The following is an 8,753-nucleotide window of genomic DNA, read 5'->3' as shown; positions in this document are numbered from 1 at the left end:
AACAGAACTGAACAATTAAATCCAGCCCTGACCTACCCCTGGGACATCTCATAGTCCAGAGACCTGGGCAATCCTCCTGCTCCCTAAAGGAGCTGGGGTAGTTTACTTCTGCCAACCCGTTACTGGATAAGTAACCCCTTGACCTAAAGGACTATTTTTGACCAACCAGCAGATAGTAACTGTCAAAAATGGCCACCATTTATCAAGTATCATAGTAAAGCACTAATTTTTACAACAGCTGCCCACTCCCATTTTACACATGAAATGAAATTTTGCCAACTAATATTTTCAAGGGCCTATATATGCCAGGCAATTAATTTATCTGCTCTAATTCAAAGCTAGTAAGTAGTGGAGTTAGAATTTGGACCCAGAGTTGCCTATCCTGTGATTTGTTTTCACATTGTGGAGTGAGAAGGGCTCTGTCACAACTTGCTGCTTGAAGGAGTGACCACCTTGATGTCTGCCTGAACAGCAAGTGAAAAACTCATAAAGACAGGAGCTACCTTCCTCTAATCTGTACCGTCAGATACGTCAGCCACTAGCCACACATGGCTATTTAAACTTAATTAAAATGAAACAGAGTTAAAAATTCAGTTCCTCAGTCCCAGTACCCACATTTCATGTGCTTCACAGCCACATGTAGCGCATCGTTACAGCACTGATCACTGCAGATTTTCCATCCACGTAAAGTTCCAGAGAGCCCTGTATCCCATCTTTCCCCTAACCCTATTTACAGCAGTCATTGTCACAGGTTCCAGCCCCATCTCATTCATCTTTCATCACCCCATCCTCGGCTCCCCTCTCTGCCCCAGATCACATCTCCCAGCCCCTGCCTTACGATACGCTACCTTCACCTCTTCGCCTTACCTGAAACCTGGCTCTGTCCTGAAGACACTGCTTCTTTAGGAACCCTCTCAGGTGCATGCTATTTTCTTCTCAGTCTTGTGTACCTCAGGGTCAGGAAGAGGGTAAGCCTATTTCTCTTTCACCCCCAATGCTATTCTAAACCCCTCCCTTCTACAGCACTTCCTGTCCCTCCTGCTAAACCCCAGTTCCTTGGAAGCTTCACCCTCTGGACATAACCATTTTGGTTGATGTCATCAATCAACTTCCCGGTCGATGCCCCTCATTTAGTTCTTGGCTCGCTGCCTCTCTGCCCTCAATTTTGTTATATTTGGAGAGCTCAACATCGCTGTGAATGGCCTCTCCAACATTCTCGCCTCATTTCCTTGACCTCCTCATCTCCAGCGCTACTTCCCACAGTCCACAGCAGCTGCCCACTCCTGCACTCACACCCTCAACTTTTTCACCCAGAACCACACCACTTCCAATATATAGACTCTCCGACCACAACCTTTTCCTTAATTAAGCCTTCCTCAACCATTCATGACCTCTGATCCCTTGACCTCACTTGTTTCTCACTATTCATGAGCCCCAGTTGCCCCGTTTCTCATTCTCTAGCCCCATTTCCATCATCTCTCACTGTAGCCCCTCTCTCACCCTGTCTCCTCCTTAGGTGCTTGCTAGCAAAACCCTTACTCTGGATCAACCCACCACTTGCCTTCCCAGTGCTTTTGCTGAAGCAAATTACACTGCCAGGTAGACTGTTTTCACTTCACAAATCCAAACCTCAAACGAGCTCTCAGCACTGCCTGGGACTTCCTACTACGTTTCTCTAATTTTTCCATTCTTTCAGATGAATTGTATACATACTCTCCCTCTACAAAACCTCTTCGCCTCTCATTTTAGCTGATGGCCTAACCTCTTTCCCCCCGCCCGAGTTTTATTGAGCTATAATGGACATATAATCTTGTATTAGACTTTGGTATACAACAGGATGATTGAATATATATAAATACATACATAGGGGACTTCCCTGGCTGTCCAGTGGTCAAGACTCCATGATTAAAATGCAGGGGACCTGGGTTTAATCCCTGGTCAGAGAATTAGGATCTCACATGGCGTGCAGTGTGGCCAAAAAAAAAAAAAAAAACCCCAAAAGAGGGTCACATACACACTGGTGTATTTAAAATGGATAACCAACAAGGACCTACAGTATAGCACATGGAACTCTGCTCAATGTTATGCGCCAGCCTGGATGGGAGAGGGATATGGGGGAGAAAGGATACATGTATTTGTATGGCAGAGTCCCTTCACTCTTCACCTGAAATTTTCACAACATTGTTAATCAGCTATACCCCAATACAAAAATAAAAATTTAAAGTTTGGGGGGGGGGAAACCCAAAACCAACAAACATAAAAATGTGTGTGTATGTACACATCTCCTTAACCAATTATGTTACTGAGGAAATAGAAGCAAAGAACTCCCTCTCATTCCTAATACAACCTGCAAAGCTATCTGCTTCTCCACCCACCTGTATCCCCTTCTAGTGCCTTACAAAAGACCAGCCAGTCCCTCTACAGGAGCTATGGAAACCATCCTCTCTCCCCTTTTCAAAGACCTGGCTCAATCTAATTTCACCTTTCCGCACACAAACAAGCTCTCCGATCCTTAAAAAAATAACAACACAGCCATTCTAGAAAACAGTTTAGCAATTTCTTAGAAAACTAGCCATGCAACTATCAGGAGACCCAGAAATTGCACTCCTGGGCATTTATCCCAGAGAAATGAAAACTTATGTTCGCATAAAAACCTGTATGTTCCTAGCAGCTTTATTCATAATAGCCAAAAATGAATCAGCTCAGATGTCCTTCAGCAGGTGAATGGTTAAACAAACTGGTACATCCAAACTGTGGAATATAATTCAGCAATAAAAAGGACTGAACTATTGATTGGTACATGAAACAACTTGGATGACTCTCCTAAGAATCAGGCCAATTTCAAAAAGGTCACATATGGTATTATTCCATTTATATAACCTTTTGAAATGACAAAAATGTTAGAAATAGAAAACAGATTAGTGGTTGCCAGGGGTTTGGGATGGGTGGAGGAAGGCGGGAGGAAGTGGGTGTGATTACACAAGGGCAACACTGGTGGATCCCAGTGGTGATGGAACTGTTCAGCGTCTGATAGTGGTGGTGGAAACATGAACCTACTCAGGGGCTCAGACTGTATAGAATCAAACATACAGGCACATGCAAATGCAGACAGGAAAAACTGGGATAACCTGAATGAGACAGGTAGATTGCATGAATGTTGATATCCTGATTATGTGGTAGGTTTTACAGTATGTTGCCATTGGAACAAATTGGACAAAGTGTATAATGGCATATTATTTCTTACAACTCCATATGACTCTACAATTATCTCCATCAAATGTTTAAATAAATATTCAAATAAATAAAATAATATTCAAATCCATCAAATATTCAAATATATATATATTCTTTTATATATATATATAATGTGATAAGTTTGCATTCTTGTGATAAGGATATATACATGTATAAATACAAGTGATAAGGTAATTACATATATATAAATATAACAAAAAATTTATTTAACAACAAAAACAAAAGCTATGAATTAGGTTACAGGGCAGAGTATTCTAGTCCCTAGGAATTGCTCTTACAAGTATGAGTGACAAACTCAAAGGAAAAAAAAACAGGTAAGTAAGGATAAAATAGAAGAGGTAAAAAGGAGGCTAGAAGGGTAATCAGTGGACCTTAGTGTCTATAGGATCTCATTCAAGAAGGCTATCTGGTTGATATCACTTATATGTGGAATTTAAAATACGACACAAATAAACATATCTGCAAAATAGAAACAGACTCACAAACGTAGAGAACAGACTCGTGGTGCCAAGGGAGAGGGAATGATTAAGAGGTGGGGCTTAGCAGATGCAAGCTATTTCATATAGGATGGGAACAACAAGGCCCTATTGTATAGCACAGGGAACTATATTCAGTATACTGTGAAAAATCACAATAGAAAAGAATATGAAAATGAAATACTTTGCTGAAGAAATTAACACAACATTGTAAATCAATTATACTTCAATAAAATTTTAAAAAATAAAAGAGAAAAAGCTATGTGCCATGTGGCTCAGACAAATCTGAGCTTGGTCACTGCCTGGCCGTATGATTTTGGACAAGGCAGGTGGCTACTGAGGGCCTGTCTCCTCCTCATTGAAAAAGAGGGGCCATGGCACTTCCCCTCCAAGACTGCCATGGGATTAAATAAAATAGTGTGTGGGGGGACTTCTCTGGTGGTCCACTGGTTAAGACTCTGCACTTGCAATGCAGGGGACATGGGTTTAATCCCTAATTGGGGAACTTAGATCCCACATGCCAGGTGGCACAGCTGATAGATTAAAAATATAGTGTATGTGGAAACACCTAGCCCAGGTCTAGAAGATGTTCCATAAATGTAAATTCAGTCCCACTTTTCTCCGTATAAAATTCTCTCCAGAAAAGATCTGATAAAAACTAATTTATAAAAAAAACTAATTTATAATGATAAAATTCATGAATGCTCACTGATGCTCAAAAGGAAAGAGAGAAAGGAGAAAAAGGAAGTAAACCCATCACTGACCACCTTTAGAGAATGCAAAGGAACCAACCCATTTTCTGAAAACTGGTAAATAAAGGGAGAGAATAAAGTCAAGCATTGAACCTGCTTTTCTTGTCAGAACTGTATTTCAGGTTAACAAAATGATTGATGGGAGATGATTCTGAAAACTGGTAAGAAAGCATTCAACCTAATTTTCTTTACAAACATACTTCAAGACAAATAATTAGGTGATAAAATGAAGAAGGAATAATAGAGTATCACCATTTTGTAAACCCTTAATGAGATCATGTGGAGAAGGAAATGGCAAACCACTCCAGTATTCTTGCCTGGAGAGTCCCATGGACAGAGAATCCTGGCAGGCTGCAGTCCTTGGGGTCGCAGTGTTGGAAACGACTGAGTGAAACGAGGAGGAGGAATGAGATCATGATCACCAATTGCTCTTAATATGACAAAGGAAGCATATGAATGAAGGTTATATGCCTCCTGATGAAAGGATACATCACCACCTATGAAGTATTTAAAAAAATAAACCTTGAACCTGAATCACAGCAAGCCTTTATATCTTAACTATGTGTGTGTGCTGAATCGCTTAGTCATGTCCAACTCTTTGCGACCCCATGGACTATACCCCACCAGGCTCCTCTGTCCAGGAGCCTGGGATTCTGCAGGCAAGAATACTGGATTATATCTAACTACAGTTTACAGTTCTGTAAAAGGAGACAAAGGAACTTGTCGAATGGCATCATGGGACTGTTAAATGCAATCAGCAAAATCCCAAATGTTGGAAATTTCTAAAGGACAGAAATGTCTATTTCTTCACCAGAAAATGAGAAATCTGTAGATTCAAATAGATTGAAGAGATTTATCCACCAAACGTAATCAATGACCCTTTTTAGATGGTGATTCAAATAATCCAACTGTTTAAAATACACACACACACACACACACCACCACCACCACCACCACCACCACCCCTGACAGTGCACCCTGCAGGGAATTCAGAAATAAGAAAAACAGGATACTGGCCCTACACAGTTGAGATGCATATCTAAGAAATGATTTCAATGAGCCCAGACTCTTGCATCTTCTCATACATAGAAGAAGCACTAAAGTAATGAATTTGAGATACCTGATTTCTTTTATGATTAGCAGTAATCTTTTGACATTCAACTATATGGCTTGGTTTTGTTTTTCAGCAAAACTCCTATATATCCTAGCTCCTCTCTTATCCCTTTGGGAACGGTTTCTCAGAGCTGTTTCAAAGATTGGCTCTGAGGCTATAGTCCTTAGTAAGGTTCCCAAATAAAACACAATTAGAAACTTTTAGGTTGCACTTTTTCTTTAGTTAACAGCAATAGTGACTGTAATTAACAATACTGTGGTACATATATTTGAAATTTGCTAAGAAAGAGTTTTCATCACAAGAAAATAAAATCTTAACTATGTGTGGTAATGGATGTTAATGTATTCTGGTAATCATTTCCCAGTATATGCATGTATCAAATCATTATGTTGTAATAAAACTAATACATGAAGTAAAATTGAAAGTGTTAGTCACTCAGTCATGTCCGATTCTCTGAGACCCCTGGACTGTAGCCTGCCAGGCTTCTCTGTCCACGGAATTCTCCAGGCAAGAATACTGGAGTGGGTAGTCATTCCCTTCTCCAGGGGATCTTCCTGATCCAGAAATTGAACCCAGGTCTCCTGCATTGCAGGTGGATTCTTTACCATCTGAGCCATATGTCAATTATGTCTCAATTTTAAAAAATTAGATTTTTTAGGTTTGATAATTGTTTTTTTTTTTTTTTAAAGAACCATGTATTTTTGTGAAGCACACTTAACTATTTATGGATAAAATGATATGCCTGAGATTAGCTTAAAAGAATAAAAGAGAGAAGACAATATGGATGAAACCAGAAACTATGAGTTGATAATTGCTAAATCATGCTTTTAATGTGAAAGTGTGACAGTTTCTGTAATAAAAATTTTTTAATTTAAAAAACAAAACGAGGTGAGGGGGACTTCTCTGGCCGTCCAGTGTTTAGGTCTCCAAGCTTTCACTGCTGGGACCCAGATTCGATCACTGGTTGGGGAACTAAGATAGCCATATGGTATGGCCAAAAAAATTTTTTTTAGTTGAGAAAAATACAAAGATAAAAAACAAATAGTAATAATAGCAACAACAACAAATCTCAAACCCCACCACTGATATCCACCCTACCACTCCACAAAGACTACTCCTGTGTAGGGCTCCTCTAATCTCTAAGTGGCCAAATCCAGAGTTGGCTTTCTGTCCTATTGACTTCAGGAATGCTTTTCTCTTTTTTTAAAAATTTGTTATTTTTGGCTGCACTGGGTCTTTGTTGCTGCGTGTGGGCTTTCTCTAGTTGTGGTACATGGGTCATTGTGGTGGTTTCTCTTGTTGTGGAGCATGTGCTTTAGAGTGTTCAGGCTTCAGTAGTTGCTGCACGTGGGCTCCAGAGCACAGGCTCTGGAGTTGTGGTGCACAGGCTTAGTTGTTCTGCAGCATGTGGGATCTTCCTAGATCAGGGATCAAACCTGTGTCCTTTGGCAGGTGGGTTCTTAACCACTGGACCATCAGGGAAGTCCTGACTTCAGGAATGCCTAAGAGTTGACCACTGCTTCCCTCTTGGGACACTCTCCTTTCTTCCATGGCACTCTCCCAAGTGGCTCTCTGGCCGATTCTTCTAAATGTCCTTTTCAGTTTCACCAACTCTACCTGCCCTTTAAAGGTTTAATCTCCCCAAGATCCAGTCCTGGACCCTCTTCCTTATATCCCTAGGTAATCTCTTTCACTGCCATGGAATTCAATATCATCCTAGTCTACTGGCTCTCAAGTCAATATCTCTAGCCTAGAATCCTCTTTTAAGTTACAGACATATAGGTCATATGACATGACATCTGACGAGGCTAACCTGACATGTCTATTAAACAGTTTTAACCTGACAAGCCCAAATCCTTAATTCTACCTGCCACGTCAAACCTGGTCCTTCCCAGGGCTTCCCCATCTTTTCCATCTCCTTAAACGACCCACTAACATTCTGATTGCTCAGGCAGGTACCAAGATGCCATTACAATTCCTCTCTTTCCCTCATTTCCCCACCTCTTGTCATCCAACTCATCATAGCAAGTTCTGTCATTACTGTCTCCAAAAAGAGTATGTGTATCCTCCATTTCTCCCACCCTGAATCCAATCCACCGCCATCTTTTGCTCAGATTACTGCAGCCTCCTTATGGTCTCTCTATCTCCTTTCTTGTCATCTTCCAATGCATTCCCCTCAAAACAGCCAGAGTAATATTTTAAGTATTAAAAATATAGATTGTGTTATTCTTGTACTCTAAACCCTCCAATGGCTTTCTATCTCACTTGTTGTTGCTGTTTTCAGTCACTAAGTCATGTCTGACTCTTTGTGATCCCATGGACTGCAGCACAATGGACTTGCCTATCCTTCACTGCCTCCCGGAGTTTGCTCAAACTCACATTCATTGAGTTGATGATGCCTTCCAACCATCCCATCCTCTATCACCCCCTTCTCCACCTGCCTTCAATCTTTCCCAGCCCAAAGTCTTTTCCAGTGAGTTAGTTCTTTGCATCAGGTGGCCAAAATTTTGGAGTTTCAGCATCAAAATCCAAATTCCTCACCTCACCTGCACACGAGACCATGCAGGATCTGAGCCCTCCCATCCTCCAACTGCATCCCAAGTCCTCTCCTTCCTGCAGTGCCTCTGGCTCTTTTTCAAGGTCTTAAACATGGCACACTGCTCTTTGGCTCAGCCATTTATTCCTACTACTCCCTTGGTCTGGCCCACACTTCCCTCAGATCTCTACCAGCCTGACTGCCCATCCTTAAGACCGCTCCTAAAATGCCATCTCCTCAGTGAGCCCTGGGGAGCATTACTGTACCCTGGGCATTTCCTTCACAGCAACTATCATATCAGTAATCACTTAGTCAGTTGTCTTCTTATGTAAAGTGTCTTGTGCCCTTTCAACTGAAAACTCTACAAGGGTGAGAAGCAAAGAGCTTGGGCCATAAGAAGCAGTCAGTGAATCTTCTTTTATCATGGTAGAATTCCATGAAGCTTTTGTGAAGCACAAAAGCTTACAGTCTGGTTGGAGACAAGGTTTATATGTATGAAACAATTAGAAAGCAAATGCAGATGGCATAATTAGTGCAGAAGTGGGTTGTCCAGCTTGTGAATGCAGGAGTGTAGAGGAGTTCACATCAGTTTCTTTATTAAGAACAAAGACAATTCACGT

This window comes from Muntiacus reevesi, chromosome 7, assembly GCF_963930625.1.
Source record: "Muntiacus reevesi chromosome 7, mMunRee1.1, whole genome shotgun sequence".
Taxonomy (NCBI): Eukaryota; Metazoa; Chordata; class Mammalia; order Artiodactyla; family Cervidae; genus Muntiacus; species Muntiacus reevesi.
This window is presented reverse-complemented; position numbering follows the sequence as displayed.